Below are 24446 nucleotides of genomic sequence, written 5' to 3'. Positions count from 1 at the left end.
GAGCTTCCTGTGACTAACGGTTCGAGTTCTGGAAGACAGGAGAAGCAGTGCCTGGCACCGGCATTGTGTTGGGAAATTGGAGATGGTCGTGCGAGGATAATGCGTGATGTGGGACACAGTCACACGGAGGTAATCGCATCACAGCCCTGCCGTATCCTGCGCCGGCATGAAGGTCGTTATTTAAAATGACAAAGAGGGAGGGGTCTGGAAACAAAATGGGGAAATGTGCACTAAAAAAAACCCGAAATATTTTACCAGGGGATCATTTTCAAAACCTCATTGAGTTTTACTTTGGACGCGCTAAACGGACTGAGACCAGAGCTTTTGCTCACGCACAGACGATTGTTCATATACGCGGTTCTCACACTTTGGATGAGGATCCACTGGTGGGTTGTGGGAAGCAATGGGGTGGCTTGTGGGATGGCAGATGTGAGGTCATTCATCCCAGTAAAATTAAACACCGCACAAAAAAAAAAAACATTACATTACAGGCATTTAGCAGACGCTCTTATCCAGAGCGACTTACACAACTTTTTACATAGCACTTTACATTGTATCCATTTATACAGCAGGATATATACCGAAGCAATGCAGGTTAAGTACCTTGCTCAAGGGTACAACAGCAGTGTCCTTACCCGGGAATCGAACCTGCGACCTTTCGGTTACAAGCGCAGTTCCTTACCCACTGTGCCACACTCCGTCGCAAACACTCAAAATTCCTGCTCTAGTTATAGTGTTTATGGAGTTGTTTTTTAAAAAAGTATGTTTCAAATTATTCCCATATTTTAACACATCAGACTGAATTTTAATTAGGGGTAGCTCACAAACTGATTTTGCATGTGAAGTGTTTAGTGACCTCCGGAAGAACAACTGGTCCGCACCATCGGAAATGTGGACAAAAGCTGTATTGCAGCTAATAAAGCAACATAGTCCAGTTTTGAGGTAATGAAGTGAGGTTGCAATAAGAAGTAATACTGATCCATAACATTAAGTTCCTAAAAGGATATTTCAGACATATCAATTATTGAAATTCAAGCCTTTTCGGCAGTTCTTGTATGTTGCTCTGGTTCATATGTCCATCTTTATTTTTAAGTGGGGTTCATCTTCAAATATTTACAGGGTTCTTCTGGAAACTGCATTTGTAATTTGATGCGCTGTAGACATTACCCATGGATATCTCTTCCCCTTCCTAATTTTCTACAGTGTTTGGCATCATTATCTTCTCAGAAGCCGTTAGTTCCTTAATCACACAGCTCCACAGGTATCCAGAGAAGCTAATCTATTTGTACAAGCGTCTACGAAACCAGCCAAAGTAATGAAACTCTGGGTAGGCTCTTAGGGCAGAGAATGCAGCTCAGATAGATCCACCATGTTTGTCAGTCTCTATTGGGAAATTACTGCTCTCTGATTGGGCAAATAATGTGAGCAGTATGAGCAGGAAGCGGTTAAATCCGATCTCACTCCTCTTTGCATCCGAGGCAGAATATGCTCTCTCGCAGATGCTACCTATTAATTATGATCCGATCCTGGAATGGATGAAATCTTTCAAAACCCCACCTGCGGTCTTTCACTGATGTGTCACAGGGGAGCTGTGTTTGTATGGGCACGCGTTGGGCAGAGAAAGAAAGAGCAGCTTCTCTTATCACCAGGTGTCTCCTTGGAAGGTGTGCCAGCGCAAGTCCAGATTTTCCAGAACTACTTAAATGCGTACAAAGAAGTCGGATGGCAGCATAGTATAATGCTTAGGGAACCACAAGGTTGCAGGTTCAATTCCTGGATAGGGCAATGCCATTGCACCAGACCCTGTAATGCTTCACTTATATATCCAGCTATATTATCCCCAATTTAAATGCAAAAGCTGTGTGGGTCGCTCTGGAAAAGAGCGTGTGCTAAATGCCTGTAATGTACTCAACCACTGTTTAGCTACCAGAGTGAAGAATACTTTAGATGTAAAGTACCTGTCAAAACAGACCATGTGGGCTGATGGTAGTTTACTGTCTTTTCAGCTCTTCTGTAAAACGATGGAGGCTTTTAAAAAGAAAACTTGAAACCTGCTTCTGTTAAAAACTGTTGCCTTTCAATTTTTACTAGATCAAAATTAGGCATAAACCCACGCACACACTGAGATTTAACCCCAGAAGGCAAATTAGTAGGTCATTTGTATTGAATCCTTTCATGTCTGAACCCTGAATGTTCTTCCTTGAAAGTCCTGAATAATTCATATTTTTATTCATATTTCACTGCACTCACAAATGGAGGTTATGAATGAGTCTGGAAACTTTGTCCTCCCTCTTTCATAAGTGATTTGTGTTCCTCTGAATTTTGTGTCGGGGGTACAATTCACTGAGAAAGCATAAATGATGCCATTAAAGATTAAACTAAGTCAGGCATCTTCGAATGAGTCTAGATGCGTTTCGGTGAAGATGGTTTTGTCTTAGTCTTTTATTGTCTCTTCAATGGACACTCCTGTACTTTGGTTAATGGTAATAGCAAATCACAAAGCATTTTTTCAATGTCACATCCAGGTAATTCCTGCCTGTGCTTGGCTCTGACTGTGGTCAGATATGTGGCCTCAGAATCACTTTGTAAATATATAAATATACAGAACAATAGACTGCTCCATCACACAGTAGTGACTGCTGAGTGACGAATCAGATCTCTCTCTCTCTCTCAAATTCAAAATCGAAATGCTTTATTGGCATGAAATACATTAGTAAATATTATTAAAGTGTACACATAGAAATACAAGGCAGGCATAGATGTACTTTGCTGCTAATGGAGCTGTTGGATTTGTAATTTCTCTCTCTCTCTCTCTCTCTCTCTCTCTCAGTGTCTGTGTTTAATGGGAAATCATTTTATTGCACTTTTGAATTTAGCAGAGCTGAGAAGCTTGTCATCCGATTTGAATATTTTTTGGTCATATGCACCTATTAATGGCTAGGATCACTGTCATGTTGTAAAAAATAACTATTCAGTACCATCAAGAAATGATCACCAAAACCCTTGCCTTCTGAGGATGTGAATGCATTCCAGTTCATGCCAGGACCATTACATACACCCCACACCATTAGAACTCAGAGCCAATAGGAGAACTCCTAGCTGTGGAAACACTGTTGTGTTACACAACATCTGGTACCATGTTTCCACAGAAGACCCCATAGTGCTTGTTGTCTAATGAGAGATGGAGTGACGCTAGCTCGGACTGAGAGTGAAGCCAGATGCAAGAGTGATCTAAGAGTGATGTAAGAGTTATACAGTTAAGAAGTGGAACAGCCTCAAACCTGTCCACTCAGAAGAAACCTGAAAACATCCCCAGCAGCAAAAAACACGTGGCCCATTGCAGCCATGGAAATAATAGATGTTGTCACAGCTAAATATTTTATTAATATCCCATCTGAGCTCGGCAATATGTTGTGTTATCCTGAGTAATAACAAAACAAAAGCAACTACAACAACAGGACGACAGACGACATCGATGATGAAGTTGATGATTTATCTATATTTATTTAGCTTCTCCCTGTATCATTCCAATGTATTATAAAGGAAACATTCTACACTATTGTAGACAAATGCAACTGACATCATACTCAGAGGCAGTGTGAGAGTGAGATAATGTGATCTTTTCCAAGACACAGAATCCCATTATCGACTTAGATTGGGAAAAAACGTTTTTTTTTGATACAAAGAAAGTCCTATTCATTCTCACAAATTCCCGTTCATTTACAGAAATATTTCCCATTTTTGAACTTTCTGGAATTTTGTAACCCTAAAACTGACCAAAAGGCCAAGATCCAATTGAAATTCCAATTGCAAACCCCACATGCTTTTTTATTGCTTGCCCTTAACAGATGCTTTTTTTCTGGCAACTGGCAGGATGTGACATCAAGTGGTTGATTTGAAGACTTCCTGTCCCCAAGAAGCAACAAAAATGGAGTGTAAAAAAAAAATTGCTTTGGTATGAAAGAATATAAATTCTTAGCACACAAATACAGTTCATTGCCAGCATTGTTTATTTTATACAGCCTTCTAAAGATGAGCAAATCTTTGGCAATGTTGTATATGATTTTTTTGCGGGAACTGTATATCATCAACTCACTGGCTGACTTCTGGAATTTTCTGGAGTTGGCTCATGTACCGGTGCAGCCGTAAAATAAGAGGTTTATCAGCACAGAAAGGCTGAAAAACTACAATGGGATTTATTATCAGCATGGAGCTCTGCAGTTACTGTTAATATATTCAGATGCATGGAGGAAAAATTGTACCTTGGCTAATAAAGAAATAATTACCAAAAGCAGCCTACTCAATCACAAATGATAGTGACACAGAATGTTCATGGAAGACTAAACTTTATAGTGAATGTACCAAGTAGTTAGAGTACAAGATAGGAAAACTACTGAAGAAAATAGTAAAAGTTTGAAGTTTAACTAGTGTTAACACTGGATAAAAAATTCTTAGTACATTAATGCACATCAATTACAATAGTAAGAGACAAAGACATTCTTCTAACCCATTTGTGATACTCTGGGAACAGTACGCTGTCAGTTAAGCTCATTGTGTCCTGAGGACTAGCCATGGTGCCACAATGCATCTCTACAATTGATCATTTGCAGTACAAAGAACAGCACGTCTCTCTTCTCCAGATGATGTCTCTCTTGTTTATTTCACATCGCTAATGCACTTATTTGAGGTTTTCAACCTCGGGCACAACCTGCGAGGCGACCGTGCTACCCACTGCACTACCCCTCAGTGACACATTTAAACACACAGCTCAATCCAAGCATGAGAGAGAGAGAGAGAGACTTAGCGGGAAAATGCGTGTAAGCACAAGTCTGAATCCAGCCCTTCATCTGTTGAAGGGTTGTTTTTTTTAGATAACAGAGGACACAGGCAAAGCATGTTTTAGCATATGTATGACACACACACACACGGCCTCTGCAGGGGGGGTTAACTGCACCCCCTTATTTCCTGCATCACCACTGGGGGGTCTGGCAATCCAACCCTAACCCCCCCACCCGTTTCCGTCAGCTAGCAGCCAGCCTGCGAGCGCACTCCCAGCCCGTGCGTTTGATGAAGACGGAGATGATGAAGATTTACAGCGCTCGTTTACGCCAGACCCCCAGGACTGCCACCTCGCCGTGGAGCGGCTTCGAGGACACGGCGGGACGGGCAGCCAGCCGCTCGTTTGGAGGAGGAGTCCACGCTAAAATGGAACCCGGTGCCTGGCGCATTATCTCTGGGAAAAAGTCCCTGTTTGGAAGAATAAATCTGCACGCTGCGTTCGCTGAGAGGGCGCCGACGGCAGATCAGAAAAAGGACCCTCAGGCATCTCTTAAAATGCATGTCTAACTGAAGCATGAAATTAGAGGCCAACTTCTCCCCTAAAATCTACTTTTTATTTTTATCCACTGTAATAAATATTCACACAATCCTGCTTTCCACAATCTATAGTGTACATGACATGATGATGATGATGATGGTCATGATGATATCTGCAAGGTTCCAGGCACTAAAATCGGTTTCGCTTTAAATTTCTTTATGAGAGTGTCATAATATAATTTGGAAAAAGGGAAATAATTATTCCAGTTTGAGGGGACCCCACCTTTTAGTGAAGGAAGAACATAGGCAGCTGTCCATACTTAAAACACTTGAATTAAAGACATGCACTGCAGGCTCAGCAATAATATCAGGTGCTACCTGTAACAGGTAGGGATCCAAATGGTCAGGTCAATCAGGTCAGCAGGAAATATCTTTCAGAGCTTTACTGTCCTGATCAACGAAAATGGGCTTAAAGCCAAAGAAGGTAATAGGCATGGTTGTAACATAATTAATGAGATGGTCAAATGGCTGTTAGAGCTCTCAAATGAAGACTTACAAAATTATTGTTAAAATAACTGGCTATATCCACTTTATTTTTAATATTCCCTGCGTTCACCAGAATATGTTCAGGGAGGCTGTAAGGACGATGATAAAGATCTGATTACTTTCCAGAATTTCCAAGCGTCGTTGAGGTTTTCTGTGAGAAAGTTAAGATAATACTTTGATTTACTGCTCCTAGCCAATGTAGTATGCTTGGATCTGAAATACCAGAAAGTAGTCCAATCAACAGAGGAATTTATAAAGTCTACCTTTGTCCCAGAATGCATTTCTCAACTGAATGAACTTCGACATGCCGTCTGAAAAGCAGGGATTGTCCATGCTATTGGCTCTAAAATATCTCAACGTGAGCGTGTTCGTTTCGCAACTGACACAAGTGCTAATTGAAAATAACCCCATGCAATGTCAACATCTGGGATCGGACTGATACTATTTCAATTACTGGGGAATGAGTCTAATCAATTAACAGTAAATCTAATTACTTTTATTGGTCAATGCAAAGCAATTTATAGCCTGTTTTGGTGTGTTTGGAGGTCAGAGAAACTCATGCTTGGACCCGGTCAGCTGCTAAAGAGTCAGGTTTTATGTTTTATTTGGTGGAATTGACATCAGGGTTGCTTTCTGAATGCCTGATACGTCCCTTATGAGCTCACAGTGTTTTTATATTTATATTTTCATTCCACTGATTCAGAGTTGCGCGTCTGTTTTGGCCTGTAGCCCCAAACCAAGGCCGTATCACAGCCAAGTTTGTGCCTTTGGCCACAGTTGCCCCCTAGTCGCCAGTTGCCATCATTATACGTGTGGGGTCACAATTTCGGGTAGGATTTGAAAAGCCCTGTATTAGATGCACCAGGCATTAGACACCAAAGCTCTTGTCAGACTCGCCCAACACCCACCCCTCTTTCCAAGTCCCCAAGATGGCTTCTTGCAGCCAAGGCTGCCAAAACAATGGGAAACGGATACGCTGAGATGGTAATTGCTTAATTAACTCAGGAACCATCCATGCAGAAGCACCTGCTTTCAATACACTTCACATCCCTCTGTTACTCAAGTCGTTCCTTTATTTTGTCAGTTATCTGTACAACATAATAACGCTAATATTGCATTACATTTTACACTTGGCAGAGGGTGATACATAAATTTTTGTACATGAATACGTTCATGAATATTCAAGAAGCACCTGGGCATTTAGCACAATATTATTTTGCTACCTTGCTAGCCAGGCTATGTATTAGTTATGTAAAGTGTGACAATATGAATACATTCATTAGGATAGTTAATATTTAAGCAAGCTATGTTCACAAACAAAAAGTGAAACCTTCATAAGTAGGTGCGAGAAAGAATCATGTGGAATAGAGCAACTGCATTACAAAATGACTGACATTACATTTCAGAATATTTTCTTGACCACCTGGGCATTACAGTTGAATTATTATTTTCAAATTTCCTATTCAGTCTGTGAGCAAAATATCTCGCTTGTTGGAAATCCACTTGGTTCACACTGAAAACAGAATACTCCTTCCTCTTCATCATTTTTTGTAGATTTCCTGGACAGTAGGCTATATCCCCTGGCCTCTTCATCTCTGCTTTCTGAAAAACTGAACAGGAATTTACTGAGAGAGAAAAAAAAGAAGCTTTGTTCCCCATTGCTTTTCATCACTTTTAGCTTCAATAATGCTTACATCCGCAAAAACAATATGTATATAGCCTTGCCTCTGGACTACATTAAAGATGAAGCACAGCGTATAAAAATTGGTTGTGGGTAGAAATATTTCTTGAAAATGAACCTTACAAGTGTCTCCAAGCGCATGAAAAGCTCTTCTGAGGCTGATTTATATCATTATGTTGCATCCAGCACATGGAACTTACTTTTTTTTATTGCAACCACTTTCGGTTATGTCATTTGCAGTTATTTTCTCTAGTCAAGTGAACACCATTAACGCCAGTAAAAACGTTACATAATTATGCTTAAAAACTCTCATACAGTATGTAGAGCGTCACTTGTTTTTTTTTTTTGACAGGAGAAAAGAATGTGGCAACATTCCTGTAGAATGCTAGCAGCCAAAAGACAGATGGCTTACTGGGAGAAGAGAAATTAGGGGTAATTAGCAAAAGGCTGTAATCTGCAGATGCATCTCGCAGTAGCTAATGAGCGAGAGGATTGTAAAATTTGAGAGAGGAGCAGAATACAGTACGGAGACCAGGAGGTGCTGGGTACACCTCGCTGCTGTCGCTTACCATGGAAGCCCCATCCATTATCTATAACTGCTTATCCTGGGCAGGGTCCATCCATTATCTATACCCGCTTATCCTGGGCAAGGTCCATCCATTATCTATACCTGCTTATCCTGGGCAGGGTCCATCCATTATCTATAACTTATCCCAGGTCCACCTATAACTGCTTATCCTGGGCAGGGTCCATCCATTATCTATACCGCTTATCCTGGGCAGGGTCCATCCATTATCTATACCTGCTTATCCTGGGCAGGGTCCATCCATTATCTATAACTGCTTATCCTGGGCAGGGTCCATCCATTATCTATAACTGCTTATCCTGGGCAGGGTCCATCCATTATCTATACCCGCTTATCCTGGGCAGGGTCCATCCATTATCTATAACTGCTTATCCTGGGCAGGGTCCATCCATTATCTATAACTGCTTATCCTGGGCAGGGTCCATCCATTATCTATACCCGCTTATCCTGGGCAGGGCCCATCCATTATCTATACCGCTTATCCTGGGCAGGGTCCATCCATTATCTATAACTGCTTATCCTGGGCAGGGTCCATCCATTATGTATACCTGCTTATCTTGGGAAGGGTCCATCCATTATGTATACCTGCTTACTTGAAGGTCTCTTTATGTATACTGCTACGGAAGGTCCATCCACTATCTATACCCGCTTAACCTGGGCAGGGTCATGAGGGGGTGCTGGAGCCTATCCCAGCATGTATTGGGCAGGAATACACCCTGGACAGGCTGCCAATCTATTGCAGGGCACACACACCATTCACTAACATACTCATTCTATTTTAGAGTCTCCAATCAACCTAACCTGCATGTCTTTGGACTGTGGGAGGAAATCCACGCGGGCATGCATAACCCCACACAGAAAGGCCCAGGCCGGATTCGAACCCAGAACCTTCTTGCTGTTAGGCGACAGTGCTACCCACTGCAGCACCTACCGTGGAAATGTCTTCCTGTTTCCATCCCCAGGCTGGTTCCAAAGTTTTCTATTATGGCTTAGCTCGGTGGCGAGTCTTCCCAGCCGTGTACAATCGCCGGATAGTTTGTGGAGAGCATTTCTTAAACTGTGGGTCGGGACGCAAAATGGGTCGCGGGAGTGTATGAGGTGGGTTCCGGAATGAGTCTGTAGTCCAGCGGGCTGGGCTAGTGTGTGTATTTTATGGGTCCCCGAAAGGTACTAAATTTCTAATTTGAGTCCCAATATTAAAGAGGTTTAAGAATCAGTGTTCTTGGGTAAAAGCAGAGCAATATTTTTAAGAACTCTCTAAATTTTCTTTCTGTTTCACAGACAAATAAACCACTGAGCAAAAATAACATATTTCGCTCTACCGTTATCATGTATACCATTACCACGCACAGTGTATATACGAAGAGACCGTCTGTACGGAGTGGAATTGTGGTCTTCTGCTGCTGTAACCCATCCATTTCAAGGTTCAGTGCATTGTGTGTTCAGAGATTCTCTTCTGCACACCACTGCAGTAAACAGCTGTTATCTGAGCATGTGTGGCCTTTCTGTTAGCTTGAATGAGTCTGCCCATTCTCCTCTGACCTCTTTCATTAACAAGGCGTTTTCACCCACAGAACTGCCGCTCACTGGATGTTTTTTGTTAATCGCACCATTCTGTGTAAACTCTAGAGACTGTAGTGCATGAAAATCATTTCTGAGATGGTGGCACAATTTCTGCCACCAATAATCATACTACAGTGCAAGTCACTTAGATCACGCTATCCATCTTTCTACAAATGTGAATGTGTGAGTACTATTTATTTGCACTTATGAAAGATTCTAAATAATAAACTACAGTGAACGTGGACAAGTGAAAAGTTTGGGCACCTTGTCAGGTAGCGCATAGCAACGCCTCCTGTAGCTCACCAATAACAACTTCCAAACATGTCCTGTAGCCAGCCACTGTACGTCTCTCTCTTCTTTTCTTCTTTTCGGGATTTCCTCTCACGCTTCCCCCAGCAGAATTCCGCTGGCAGGGGTGCATTCGTAGGCGTCTTGTTTGCCAGCTTGAGATCTCTCCGCAGATTTTCAATAAGCCTCAAGTCAGGCGCACTGCGATGGCCATTCCGAGACCTTCCGTCTTTCCCTCCAGTGATTACTCTGTGTGTGATTTTGAGACATTCTTGGATTTATTGGCTTTCTGAAAGAATCATGTTTGGCCAGGTTTGAGCGATAGATGCCCCCCCCTCCATCTCTTTTTTTTTTTGGGGGGGGGGGTCTCTTTCATGATGATGATGAAAAAAATGAATACAACATGTAGGTGCACACATTCTGAGTGACAAGACAAAAAGGACAGGGGCTTTAACTCTTTTTAAGGAGATGTAACTGGGTGGATATCTAAGTTCATCATGTTAATAACGAGATAAGCCTCAACGCATTTTAAATTTCAGAACATGTGTATAAAGATAAGGAGTAGCCTATCCGCTTCTATGGAGAAATCACGGTATGTTGTGGAAGTAACGAATACAAAAGACTATAACTTATATGCCACTGGAATGTACACTAATAATGCGATAGACTTGCATTTCCCGAAGTAAGGTGCACCTCTGAGATCCTTCTTTCCTAAATCCAATCCATATTTTGCTTTAAACCTGGTAGAGAGATTGGAGGGGCAGCGGATTGGACAATTCTTGCATGTCGGGACCGGAGGAGGCTGGGATAACGGATTTCTATATATGGGAGGACACCTCAGAAAAGCAGTACACATCCATGGCAACTGCCACGGTCCTTAAAGTCCGTAATCAGGGGCTCCGAAAAATCCGGAGGTGGAAACTGATTGCCGCCATCAAAGAAGGGCTTCGCATTCGGTTATTTAAAGTTAGGATTGCTGCGCCTGGTAGAGACGCATCGCAGTCGCTGACATTTAATCGCGACATCAGAAACGTCCGCTGCAATTGAGAAGAGCGTTCTGTCATGACTAGCAAGGCACGAGGATACAATCCAAATTCCGCATCCTCTCGGGGATCTGTGAAATGAACTCTTTTCTTCTTTGAAAATCAAGGCCAGTGGGTATTAGGCTAGCACAAGGACACTGGCTCTTTTCGCCTGCTTTAGAAAATGAACTCTTCAACGGAAGTCAGTTGTCATAGGCAGTTCAATCGGTGCAATTTTACGAGCTTCTGAAAACAAGATTAGGCTCTCTAAACTGGACGAAACAAACGGTATTGGTTATGTTAAAGATATGGCTTGCTAAAGAAATACCCGAGGCATGCGCGGGAGATTATTCCCAGGTTAAGTCAGGGCAAGGTAAAAGAAAATAGAAGAGGATCGCTTGTGCCCTCACGTCTTCGGCGGTTAATCATTAGAAAGTGTGCTTACCTGGTGAAGAACAGTGGTAGTGTTCAGGCTCCCAGGCAATGTGATTTGGAAAAACTGCGCAGTTTGAACACTGACAAAGCGTCCCTTGTTATCGGTAGGATCAAGTCTTCGTGAATGCCGTTTTTTTTGTGTGGATGGACTTGACGAAACACAACGCCGTGTTAAATCCGTAGCAGAGGAGAGCTTGTGTTTTGAAACATCTTATTGGGGGTATGTTCAAACTCTAAGTCATTCCCGAGATGGTAATATATTTTCAGAGTGGCTACGCTTCTGATGCTCTCAGCTCCTGGTAGCAGCGCAGTGCCTGAAAACGGCCGCTTCTATTTCGGTGACTCAACTGCAGTGGGTTAGTTAGCGAGCTATCCGGGAGAAGAAACTCTTGGTGCCCTATTCTAACCTGATTGCCTCCGAACAAAGTTAATCATCGGGAAGTTGCAAAGATTAATCTGTGCATTAGCTAACATGCCTTTGGAAACGTCTTCGCTTGATTTACAAGATTTAAAATAACAGTCGAAAAAAATCTATCAAGCATTGGCGCTGGGTAGAGTGCAGCGGCTGTCTCGGACCTGTTCAGGCTCGCGAGGTCCTGAAACCACCGGATGCACCGACTTTCCTTTGGATGATTGCTGAACCCAACCGTGCATCGCCGGGCATTCGGTGGGCACAGATCGGACGGGGTTTCTGTTCTGAAGGTAAGCTTCCAAGTTCCAACATCAAACGACACCGCATTCATTTAACGCAGCCGTGATTAGTCTCGCCGAGCGTATCTTGGATAGCAGAGCAAACAAGTCCAATAATAACATTTCTCTCGGAAATGCAGATCTGACGAGTCTGCTTATTTTGAGTAATACACGCAGTGCATTCATGTTGTCATGTTGTTTTAAGTACAATGCAAAAATAAACCCACATTACTTTCTCTCTTGACAGCTGACGCGTTTTACGCCGTGTGACTGCCAGCGTTATAACTTTTGTCTGAGCAGATGTTCATGTATTAACTTACCAATAGCGAATCGGGTTGGGAGAGCCCCACTATACTTCCTGTAATGTCTCTCCTGAAGCCGCTTACAGAAGGGTTTCACATTCGGTCCTGGAGGTCGACTGCGCACAATGGTTTTATTACGTAAAGCCAATCTCTTAAGGTTGTTGAAAATGTGTGCAAGTTCTTGCCTAAAGCTTTACGTCAGCCTACTATAACACAATACAGCACATGGTTTGCTTGCTGCTATTTGCTTTGTATTTGAATTCCTTCAAGTGTCAGGTTTAGTGTCAGTGACCAGGTGTCCACATTTCAGCAGGTTAGGCAATGTGGCTCCAGTCATCAGTTTCTAGTACAATCAGTTTCAATGTAGTTCTCTAAAGGAATTGTTTGACATATAGAACATTACAGAAAATGAAAGCATTATTTTTAAAGTCCTAGAATGCACATATGGGACAGTTATTCAGGGTATGCATATATTTCTGATATGATATGGCTTTAAGTGGGTAAGTGGACATTAAATGTGTACTGTTAATAATACAGCTCGTTATAATTGCTCTCAAGCGTGGGTGGAACAAAACGCAGCGCACACACAGTGGGGTCTCCAGGTTGCCCAGACTCACCAGAGCCAGCTTTTTGTAGATTTCTCCCGAATCGCCTTTGAAAACGGCACCAAATTTCATTTTAATGGCCAATTTGTGCGGCCTGGCTTTCAGAAAGACTCGGCTGAGCTCCACAGAAGCTGAACACTGCGTAGGTGAGGCATGGCACCCTCACCCGAGTTTCACCGGAAGAAATTTTTTGAGTCCGTGTAAATAGACACAGATGACCGTGCTATCTGTCTTCATGTTGTCAGCGAGCAGGCGGACTGCAAATAGCCTAGACCAGGGCAATTAAACAAAAGAATATCAAAACTTACCCTAGCGTCCTCCTACTGATGAAATACTGCTTAACGATGCGATAATTTGGATAAATGCACAACCTTTCTGTTTGGCCAGGAGCTTGCCTGTAGAGCTTTCTTCTGTGTCCTCCAATTTAATCTAAAACTAGTACAGCCAATCACAGCTCTTTCACCGGCATGCACCTGTTGGTTTGTTTTTTATTTTTGAAAAAGTGATACAAGTAATTGGACAACAGATAAAAATGGACGTATAGGAACATTCAAGTGGCAGTTATTTGGGTTTGTTTTGGTTTTTAAACCAACTGACTTTGACAAACACGTGGCAGCTTCTATGAACTGCTGAACATCTGTATAAACTTCTGACCGGAACACAACTAGCCTTTTGACCATCTTAAACGCCACCGTGCGGTTCAGTATGATGAGCGTACAGGCCAAAAGAGTCGGGGGCCAAAAAAGGGCCTGACAAGGGCACTGATGTCTTAAGAAACCAACAACCCACTGCGTCGGCATTTACAAAACCAAATCCAGGCCTCAAATCATCTGCCAGTGGAACTGAATGACGCATCACGTAGGCTACATTACATTACATTACATTACAGGCATTTGGCAGACGCTTTTATCCAGAGCGACGTACAACAAAGTGTATAACCATAACCAGGAACAAGTATGACGAAACCCCTAGAGAGAAGTACCGGTCCAAGTGCAGGGAACAACCGCATAGTTCAACTTGGACCCTGAAGGTTAAACTGATTAACACTAACACAACAAGAACGGCAACAACGCAGTCTATGGGAAAAATACAAGCAGTAGTTAAGACAGTTAATGCACCTAAGGCACCTAAGGCTACCACACTGCAAAGAGTACGTCTCCTCTCTTCACGAATTGGCTCCAAGGTTACGGTACGCGGTCGACCGGAGAGGCACGGTGTCATCACACCAGCATTTCTCTACGAAAGATGTTTCTGAATCTGTACAGGAGATGCCCCGGCAAATCACCGGTCAAGTTGAAAATTGTGAGTGTCTCTCAACAACTTCCGACCTGCGGTCAAGCACAGTGATGGAGCCGTATGTGAGCTTGACCTTGCGCTACTTTGATGCTCACAAATGACTTGCCTCCCAGAAGAACAAATCTGAATGGTAATTAACCAGGGACTGGGAGACTCGCTAACGCATCGCAACGAACTGAAGCAAATCTTGTGAAAGCCACTGACTTGAACGAATCGGCCAGACTTCAGTTTGGAGATGAGTAAATGAGATTTCATAAAATCTATTTGTGGGGCATATTTTCATTAAACCTTTCCAAGTTTTGCATAAAACTAGCCTATTAGGGCATTTTAATGTTGCAAAATGATATGGGTTAATATTGCTATGCTATATTACTTGCTTTTCATATTCATATTTAATGTTTAAATTACGTTTACATTTTTTTCAGTTTATGTGGCAGTTCTACAATACCTTATAATTGAACTACCATGCATGCATGTCTTTCTTCTGTAAATTTGATTAAACTCTTTCTTTGTAGTTGTTCTTCAGAAAATGCTCTGAAGCCCTCATAGATTGGGCATTAGGGGTGTGCAGAAAGGTGGAGAACATGTTTTCCTATTGCTGGGTAGAGGAGGAGGCCCTTGTTCAAGCACAGGCGGATGAAGACTCCTGATAGTCGTGAGGGTGTTTTTGGAGCAACAGAAGGCAGTAAGGCAATAACACAGATCCTCTCGGCTGATAGGAAGTCTGGTGAGATATTGAGGTGCTAGAATCCATTAACAGAGCACTGAGCCCTGTCATGGAGAACTAACAGCTACACTTTCAGGAGAAGCTCCGAAGCCCGTCCTGCGTGTCCTCAACTCAAACGGCTTCGCAGTGGAGGAGACCGATGCGGACCTCCCCAAGTCCAGGCAGACATCTTGGACGAGAAGTGTACCAGCCCTGACAACAAGGCAATGCTCAACACAACCAGTTTTCTTGAAACCAGATTCAAGGTTAAAGGCACAACAGTGCCCAGTGTTCTCGAGATCAGAACCGAGAGCGAGAGACGGAATGGAGCATAAGACCCCAGATAGCTCAGAGAAGGAAGAGGTCCAGAGAGTCGTTTTCGGGGGCAAACAGTGTCACCTTCAACACCTGCCTCAGCTCTGCGGGAAAGAACAGAATCAGAGACACACAGCTCCCTGGATCCCCTTCGCTGGCTAGTGGAAGCCATCCGCTGGCTTAGAGGAAGTTGCATCAAATCACCTCCCCAGCATTCACCAAACTGGCACAGGAATATCTGTTTTTTTCGGGCGTAAGCTCACCTTCTGTCTGAGTATTAAACGTGAGCAGAAACACAGTTACATGCTGTCAGTCATCTTGAAAACCAAAGTCAATATGTTGGGTTTTATAGATGAAAATCTTACGTAAGATAAGCCCATAGTGGATGTTTTTTTTGGATTACAAGTATACCAAGAAAGTGTATTTCAAACTGTTGATATCCTTTATGTTCTTATATATGAATAGTCTCAATAAATGTAAGTTTGGAAAAATATGTATCATTCTTTATTTTCTTGTGTATCGTTTCACTGGACCACCTATCACTGAATAATTCATATCTTATCTAAAATTAATTTGACACACTGATTTAAAATGATGGCAGCTTGATTGTTATTATGTGTTGTAAGTATCACTATCATGGGAATTTACTGAACTTATTGTCACATGAATTTCTGTCCACATCCAGTTTCAACATGATTCCGATGCTGGTTATGTCATCAAAATCGCTGTGGATGTCTGACGGAGTCCTGGGGACGCTGCGTAATTAAGGGGACCATTGACTTCTTATTTGGGGGTCACCGGCACCTCAAAACAGCCGCATTATTGCCCGTTGCAACAAGCCGCTATTGAAATGCGATTATGGCGGATGTTTTCCGAGGTAATTGCTTGCTGGAGGGAGCTGGGGTACTCGGCTGTGACCCGAGTTTATGGGCAACAAGATTAAATGAGGAACGCCGGCCCTTCGGACCTCCAACCGGCCGTTTCCACGGCGCTCTCGCCCAGCTGGTTCTAAAGGTCCGGCGAACGCCAGATTTTTAACCGCCTGTTTATTGCGGGATGATCGATACCGTGATTTATCCTCATCTGAGGAAGGATTCGGCGCGCCGCGCCTCAGCCGGGGAAAAGCCCCCGGCAGGGATTCCTGTCTCAGTGGGATGAACAAACTCTTTCTGTGCTAAACTGATCTGAGATCCTCTGTCTTCAGAGGAAGGGGGGATTGCCGCGTTCTCCCCCCAGTGCACCCGATAAAGGTGTCTGTGAGTGCCGAGAGATGTGGCATCTGTGAGTGCCGAGCGCTGAGGCATCTGTGAGTGCCGAGCGATAAAGGCATCTGTGAGTGCCGAGCGCTGTGGCGTCTGTGAGTGCCAAGCGCTGTGGCGTCTGTGAGTGCCCAGCGCTGTGGCGTCTGTGAGTGCCCAGCGCTGTGGCATCTGTGAGTGCCGAGCGCTGAGGCGTCTGTGAGTGCCGAGCGCTGTTGTCTCACCCACCGTGTAATTGCACATTTCATCTGTGGGCAGTGTGTGTGGAGATATAGCATTAGCATACCATACTGTACATTATTCATCTGACTGGAAGACTTCATACTGATAATGGTGTGTGTGTGTGTGTGTGTGTGTGTGTGTGAGAGAGAGAGTGAGAAACAGTGACAGAGATAGAGAGAGAAAAAATGCAGTGTGGGTTTCTATTTCAATTATATTACTGGAAATAACTGTGCAAGAGGGAGTGGTTAAACATATCCAGTTATGGCCCAGATTGTGTTTTCCGTCACTGTGGGGATTGGCGGGTAGTCAGTCTGTGTTTCGCTGCTGGTGAAGGGTACGCTGTGCATCGCAATGAAAGGGACATTTTCATTTCATGTCATTTTATTAAGAAATGGAAAAAACTTTCCTGCTTTTTGAACTGCCCCTCCACCCCCGCCACCCCCCCCCATTCCCACGCACACACGCACAACACCCCCCCACACACACATAAAACACACACACACACACACAAATGCAAGCATTAGAAAGCTCAGTTTGCAGTCCCAAAGTCCCGTTTTTTGGAGCGTGGTGCAGCAGATAAGTTAGTTTTGACTGCAGTTCTGCTGGAGATACTCTGCTGGCCCAGTGCCCTGCAAGACTGCCTGGGTTAACTGGCAGGAATATTCACATTCCATCACCAGGAAAATTCACATTCCATCGTCAGGAATATCCACATTCCATCATCAGGAATATTCACATTCCATCGTCAGGAATATCCACATTCCATATGGCTTTCCGGCAAACCGGGGTTTTTTTTTTTCCAAACACAGATGGCAGTTATTGAGCGTTCCCTCAGTGTAATCTCTGACTCTCAGGTACGCGGCTGAAATGGTCCTTTTCCACTGGCTTTGTCTCCCTGCCGAGGCGTGGCGGCACCTGCGGGCCGTCCCGAGAGCATCCCATTACTGCCTGCTGGGAAAACGGCCAAAAAATACGCAGTAATGACTCTTATTCAGCCATTATTCACAGTTTACACATCTAAATGGCTGGATCGTTTTTTATTTATTTATCATCCATCTATCCATTATCTATACCCGCTTATTCCTGGGCAGGGTCGTGAGGGATGCTGGAGCCTATCCCAGCATGCATTGGGGGAGAGGCAGCAATACACCCTGGACAGGCCAGCAAGTCTATCGCAGGGCACGCACACCCTTCACGTTATTTATTAATTATTTTTGCTGTCCTGAAGGGGCGAGTCTGTGAGCCTTTGAGAGACTTTGAGTGACGGGCAGGTGTCATTCGCAGACACGTTCTCAGAGCAGGATCCCCCTGATTACTGTGTGTGAGCTGGGGCAGTTTGCAGGGGTCAAGCGCAGAGGCGCGTGCGGTGAACCGTACCGCGGCGGAACCGCGGGTGCCTGATTGTACGCTGGCGTTCAGTACAGCCTTGGTAATTACACTCCTCCAGGTCACCTGACCGTGCTGCTAGTCTGCAGAGATGGAGAATTCCTGCCCGCACTCTTATGAATTGACTGAGGATGTTGCAAGGCTGGTGGGCTTAAATGGCATGGGATTTTTTAAAAACGGGGGGAAAAAAAATCAGGGGGAAAACTTGGATAATAAAGGGATATTTACACTACCAGCAGATACTTTCTGTAGATCCTGTAGCATTACAAAAACATATAAAACACACAGCAAGTATAGAAAGAATGGCAATCAAGTTTGAAACAATTAAGGTCTTCCATATAATTATATTGCAGTAATGTAACTAATTACATGCTACAGATAATTGCGATGAATTAGAGAGTCTGATATTTAATGATTTGCAGGTTGTTTCGAAGACAGAGACAGGCTGGCTGATGGGTTAATTGCCCTCAGCCTTCATCCTGGAAGGCTTTGAGATGCGCCCTTTAATATTCGCCAGGCTCGGCGTGTAACCCGTCTCGTTTTCAGACAGGCAATTCAATGAAGTGGATTTTTTTTTCCTTTCTTCTTTTTCCCGTGGACAAATAATGAATCGTGTGGGGCGCACGCATTAATCACCAGGAGAGGAAGGTCTGATGGCACCCCGGGGCCATCCATCACTCCCGAGAGTGCGTCATGACAACGGGACTTCCGCCGCCGTCGCTGTAATTCCGCGAAATATATTTGTGTTTTCCGTAGCACTCAATTACCAGCGTGCATTAGGGATTGAAATTGATCGGACCGTAAAACCTTTGTAGGCGGTCCATGTCGCGCTCAGGTTTACCGTGGAGGAGGCTGAATATACGTATAGTACAGTGCGATACAGTAGCCTACAAGGCAACATTGAGTCGCCTCTCTCATTCAGTGGACAGCTCGGCAAAATGGCACACACCGAGGGGGGAGGGCAGAGCTGGGCTAACTGGCCTGCTGAACGGTAGGCTAATTGGTGGCATATTGGGGAGACATGTGGCTTATGGTGCATTGGTGTGCACCACGGTCCAGAATGTGGGTTATGGTGCATTGGTGTGGGCCATGGTCTGGAAATCAATCTCGTTGGACCTCGTTGAGTCATCATGACCCCTGTGTCACTCGGTCACAGTGATCTCCATTGATGTGACAACGGCACACATTCTTTATTGGACCAGTCTGTGCGGATTCACAAATGTCTTTAAATAAAAATTTAGCATCAGCGATAACAGAAATAGATACATTTGCACTCATTTTTTATTGCATTTGTTACTGTTGTCTGCAGAGATCAGTGTCTGCTCTGTATGAACACAAATGTTGATAACAGTGCCAGAAGATGGAAGGCCAGGCTTGAGGTCCGTGACAAAAGAGGGCTTCATCTGTCTCCTGACACAGCGTGCCACTGCTGACAGGAACATACTGGAGTTTGAATAAATATGTCAGCTTGTGGTCCACGCCAGTTTCCCGCTTGTCAACCCCACCCGTCAACCCCACATCAAAACTGGGTGTTCCCTGCTTATTGAAATCCGGCTTGGCTTGGTGTTATTTTTTTGCTATTGTTGAGCTCACCAGTGTGTTCTTGCTTCCTGACACTGCATCAAACGGGTGATTTTGACACACACAATGTTTTGGCTATGCGATCAATTTATTCAGATTTTTCTACCCCGTGATGGCCTGCTTTGCTGGCACTGACATGTACTTGGTCATCATGTTGAGAGACAACAGCAACAGACCCCAAATCTAAATTCCACACCTAGAATCAACCATAGACATTTTTAGCTTTCTTGTGCATGAGCTAAGGATGCGAAGACATACGGCTGACCAAGAAGCAGCTGAGCTTCCTTCGTGGTTCCCTCAATAAATGCCCTCAAAGCTGACAGTCTGCACTTTAACCTCGTGTTCTTTGCTTCATTTCAAATCCAGTGTGCTGGAGTACAGAGCCAAAGAAACAAAAATTGTGTCACTGTCCAAATACTTACAGCCTGTTCCGTTTGTCCAGATAAAAAGCCACCAACATCAATACTGTGCTGAACAGTGTAGCAAGTTAGGTAGGCCTGCAGGAAGCTGCTTTCAAGATCTTGAGCTACAAGACCGTATATGACTCGTATGAGTCAATGGAGGCTTTCAGTAATATCGCACATATTCGACCAGCAGATATCCACCGCAACCACCGCAGGAATACGTAATATTGCAATAACCGCAATATGTTGCTGCATAGATAACTTTGTCATTCAGCTCCGGGACCGGCTTTGGCCAACAGTGTTGTTGCCAAGGCAACACTCTTGTGGTAAACACGTCCTTCGGAGAGTACATTTCAAAGCGTACCACGGTCAGGTACTTACATCATGGGACAGGTTTTTTTTTTCTGTTTTCCTTTCCTGAATGTAACCAAAGCAAGCTGTTCTCAAAAGATAATGGAAAAGCACACACATTACATGACATTTATTTTTATCCAAAGCGATGTACAATAAGTGCATATCCGCTCCCGGAAGGGTATGAGTAACATCAGTCTATTCTGTGCATTAATACTATTCGCTTGTTGCTACAGAGGGGGGGGGGGGGGTCGGTGCCATCCCATAATAATGAGCCACTTACAGTGCCGTGCTTGGCTGATGTATTTGCTGCATGCATGTGGGTGAGGGAGAGAGCTAAATCGAAAAGCAGACCTGCAGTTCTCATAACTCATTTGCAAGTAGCAAAAACTACTTTGCAGCAGGACAAGCTCAGGCCAGATCACGATCATGTCTGGTGTTAATTGCAGTCAGAGGGGAAAAAGAAGCCTGTAAAGTTGCCGTTTGGTTTGGTTTGTGCTGGGCTGGGCCTGATGAAGTCTTCGCGCTCTCGCTGTCCTTGCAAACGCGACAGCGTGCGATGATCAAAGTCTACGGCCGTCGTCTGAGAGGAACGGCGCGTTCGTGCTCCTCTTCATCAGAACCCGTGAACGCGGCACTGTGTCACGCCAAGGCGCTGCTTTGGACCGTGAGCCGTCCCTGTCGAGCTCGACTGAAGGCGATCGGATTAAATCGCGGCGGATCGGCGAAGCCGCATACGTGTCGGCGTCTCACGGAACGGAAGCCCGTCGCAGGACCGGACGCTGGCGAGCGGAGAGAGGCTCTGTGGCTACGGAGCGGGGCGTTTTCAGAGCCGGCGTAAGACCAGGGGGTTAGTTTAGGGTCCTGAGCGGGACGTCTGCCAGTCCTGCTCGTGTGATGCAGTACTGAGCTCTGGATCCAATCAGGACATTGCTCGTCCCAGCTGTGACTGGGAGCCTGCGTTATGATGCACAGTTAGCGATAGCACTGTACTTGGTGATAGCACTGTTCATGGTGATAGCACGATAGCACTGTTCATGGTGATAGCACGATAGCACTGTTCATGCTGATAGAACGATAGCACTGTTCATGCTGATAGCACTGTTCGTGGTGATAGCACGATAGCACTGTTCATGCTGATAGAACGATAGCACTATACTTGGTGATAGCACGACATCACTGTTCATGCTGATAGCACGATAGCACTGTTCATGGTGATAGCACGATATCACTGTTCATGGTGATAGCACGATAGCACTGTTCATGCTGATAGCACGATAGCACTGTTCAGGGTGATAGAGGTGTCAAACCGAATCCCAAAGGAATCCCTGACTTGGAGGATAGTACTAGTTTGCCTCTGCCCCTTGCACAGGTGCTTCATTTCCACCCCCCTTTGATCAATTCACGTCTCCGGCAAGTCCATTTCTTTGTTTAGGTCAGCATCCAGGCATGCTGACGCAGATTAAATCAACCAATCAAATTCCTTACAGCTGTACATATTTTTCCAAACCGGCATTTTCATTTCATTTCACCTCCTCTCTCCATTTCCGACTGCTGTTCACTGCTGGGGCCCTTCCAGAATTAGCAGAAGTTCAGAATGTGCGAGTGCATGTGCTGTTTCATCCCTGCGTTAATTTGTGGACAGGATGTGTTTTAAATAGAAATTTGCGGCTGACGCGGCCGCCCCTCTCCAGGTGTTTCTGCGGCCGACAGGTGCTGAAATTGGCTGTCATAACCCCGGGCGGTTTATTGGACAGCGTGGTTCGAGAGAAACCAAAAGAGAGATGCTCCTGTCTTCATGTGCTGAGGCAGTGGAGCGTGTCTGGGACAGCTGGTTTATCACAGAGCGCCTCGCCGTTAACGTTGTGGGGTGCTTGGGATTTTATTCCCCAAAGTATTTCTCAGAATCTGATTTCCATGCAAAATTTCTTCAGCACCATCTTTTGTCTCCCATACATCGCTGAATTCCATACTTTCTGCTTTGAAACCCAGGAATGTTTCACATATTCTAGTTTATTTGACTAAGTCTGTTTTTTTTCCTGCTCAGATAATGATGGTTTTAATGGAAATCAATGGGCTGTGCAGTTTTGGAGGTTGAGACAGTTAGCGTTGTTTTTGTTGATTTTGATTTTCGAGTCTCATTTGGCCCTGTGACTTTGTCGAATGATGCGCAGGCTCTCTTGCGCCATACTAAACCTACAAACCTGCTGACACACTGGGTCATCAGGGGCCCGAATGGATGGTAACAGTAACAGTAGTTTAGGGTGCCCTGCAGTCCTTGTAGTTTCCCAACTGTGCTGCCCCCGTTTACTGTGTTTTAATCTGAAATCCATCCATCCATCCCTTTTCTAACCACTTGATCCAGATCAGGGTCGCAGTGGCAGCAAGGCAAGCAGAGCAGCCTAGACGTCCCTCTCCCCAGGGAATTCCACTGTTGGTGGATATAATTCATCCAGCGTGTCCTAGGTCTGCCCCCTCCAGAGGGAGGCACCCAGGAGGCATCCCTATCAGATGGCCCGAACCTCCTCAACGGACTCCTCTCAATGCGGAGGAGCGACTGGTGTATCGAGAGCTTTGCCTTTCGGCTCAGCTCCGTCTTCACCACCGCCGTGATTCTGAAATGTGGCCTTACTCTCCCCTCTGTTAACGAGGCCCTTAATGGACGGAGATGTAATAGCGCTCCCTGATCGATACGTCTGTACCGGCAGAACATGGGCACACGCGGCGACATCGCGGTAAGCCCTAATGCTCCTGTCAGCGCGTTCACCCGCTGGCTTCGACTGCCGGCTGCCTCTGATTGGCCTGTTACAGGTGAGCGATGATGTCAGAGTGCTCTGAAAGAGACACCTCATGCCCCGTCGCCTGGCAACTTCAAAAGGCTGAGTTCAGTCTGCCTTTGTGTGTGTGTGTGTATGGTGTGGTGTGTGTGGACACCAACCCCTTGTGATGGTGACAACCACCAATCACGGATTGTGTTACTGAACCTCAGTAGCCTATGTGGTCCAGTGCTGTTAGCATGTCCGGGGAGGGTAACTGCACCATTGTGTTTATGTGAACAAGGTCGGCTCTGTATTTTTATCGTTCAATGTCATGGCGCTCATCCAATGTCGAAGTGTCCTGTGCCGCGACGTGAGGAAATGGGGACTGAAAGTCATGATGGGGTGGGTCCCTCTTAAGCAGTGCCTCTTTCACTAATGCACTGCTCACAACCCCAAACTTCTGAGGCTTTTTGCTGTGGGATGATATAGAGCAGGAGACTGCGTTTGGTGGCGTGGAGGCCATTTCCAGTGTATCAGAGGCAAATTTAGCAGCCAATAAACCGGGCACATTCAGTTTCCATTATGGCCTTTAATTGGGTATGGATTGAAATGCCGGCGGGGACTTGAGAACTGGAATCTCGCACACGTCACGGTTGAGTTTGTTCCTGTGTGAGGAACGTTACCTGCTGGCATTGGGCCGTGTCCGGTGAGGTGAGGAACTTGGCTGGTTACCAAGGCAACGTGTCACATGATGCCGGATGCCTTGTAATCTTTCTGGCAATCTTTGCGGCTTGTGACTGGCTGCCAATGCTTTGTCTGCTCTAATCTGCACTTGTTGTCTGTAGAGCTGTGTAAACGTGTTTTGCTGGTATTGTGTTCATTGCTTATTGAGTGTTTTCGGTCCATAGCATTAGATTTCTATGGCTTATTGACTTTAGGCGCGGGGCTTGTAAATGCTTCTAAATCCTCATTGGCCTGAAATGGCAGAGGAAACAGCTCTGCAGAATGCAGATTGATGACATCTAAGGTTCTGTTTCCTGGGCTAGAGCACATCACCTACTGATTTCGTTCAGTTCAGTTCAGGTTCAGGTTCAGGTTCAATTCAAATCATTTTATTTGTCCCCGAGGGGCAA

The 24446-nt window shown here is 44.8% G+C and overlaps 1 protein-coding gene and 1 long non-coding RNA gene across 3 annotated transcripts in view; one reads left to right on the top strand and one right to left on the bottom strand.

Annotated features, from left to right (window-relative positions):
- Positions 1-6921: 6921 nt before the first annotated feature.
- On the bottom strand, positions 6922-11580 carry LOC135258769 (uncharacterized). The gene is made up of 2 exons (XR_010331091.1): positions 11448-11580; positions 6922-7472 (listed from the first exon to the last, which is right to left on the bottom strand). It is a non-coding gene; the product is annotated as an uncharacterized LOC135258769 (long non-coding RNA).
- LOC135258768 (xylosyl- and glucuronyltransferase LARGE1-like) overlaps positions 10809-24446 on the top strand; it is an 82100-nt gene continuing 68462 nt past the window's right edge. For both annotated transcript variants that reach the window (XM_064342328.1, XM_064342327.1), the window contains exon 1: positions 10809-12139. The gene's annotated coding sequence lies outside the window, so the exon portion shown is untranslated. The remainder of the gene's footprint in view (positions 12140-24446) is intronic.

The sequence above is a fragment of the Anguilla rostrata genome, chromosome 7, assembly GCF_018555375.3.
Source record: "Anguilla rostrata isolate EN2019 chromosome 7, ASM1855537v3, whole genome shotgun sequence".
NCBI classification, from domain to species: domain Eukaryota; kingdom Metazoa; phylum Chordata; class Actinopteri; order Anguilliformes; family Anguillidae; genus Anguilla; species Anguilla rostrata.
This window is presented reverse-complemented; position numbering and strand designations above follow the sequence as displayed.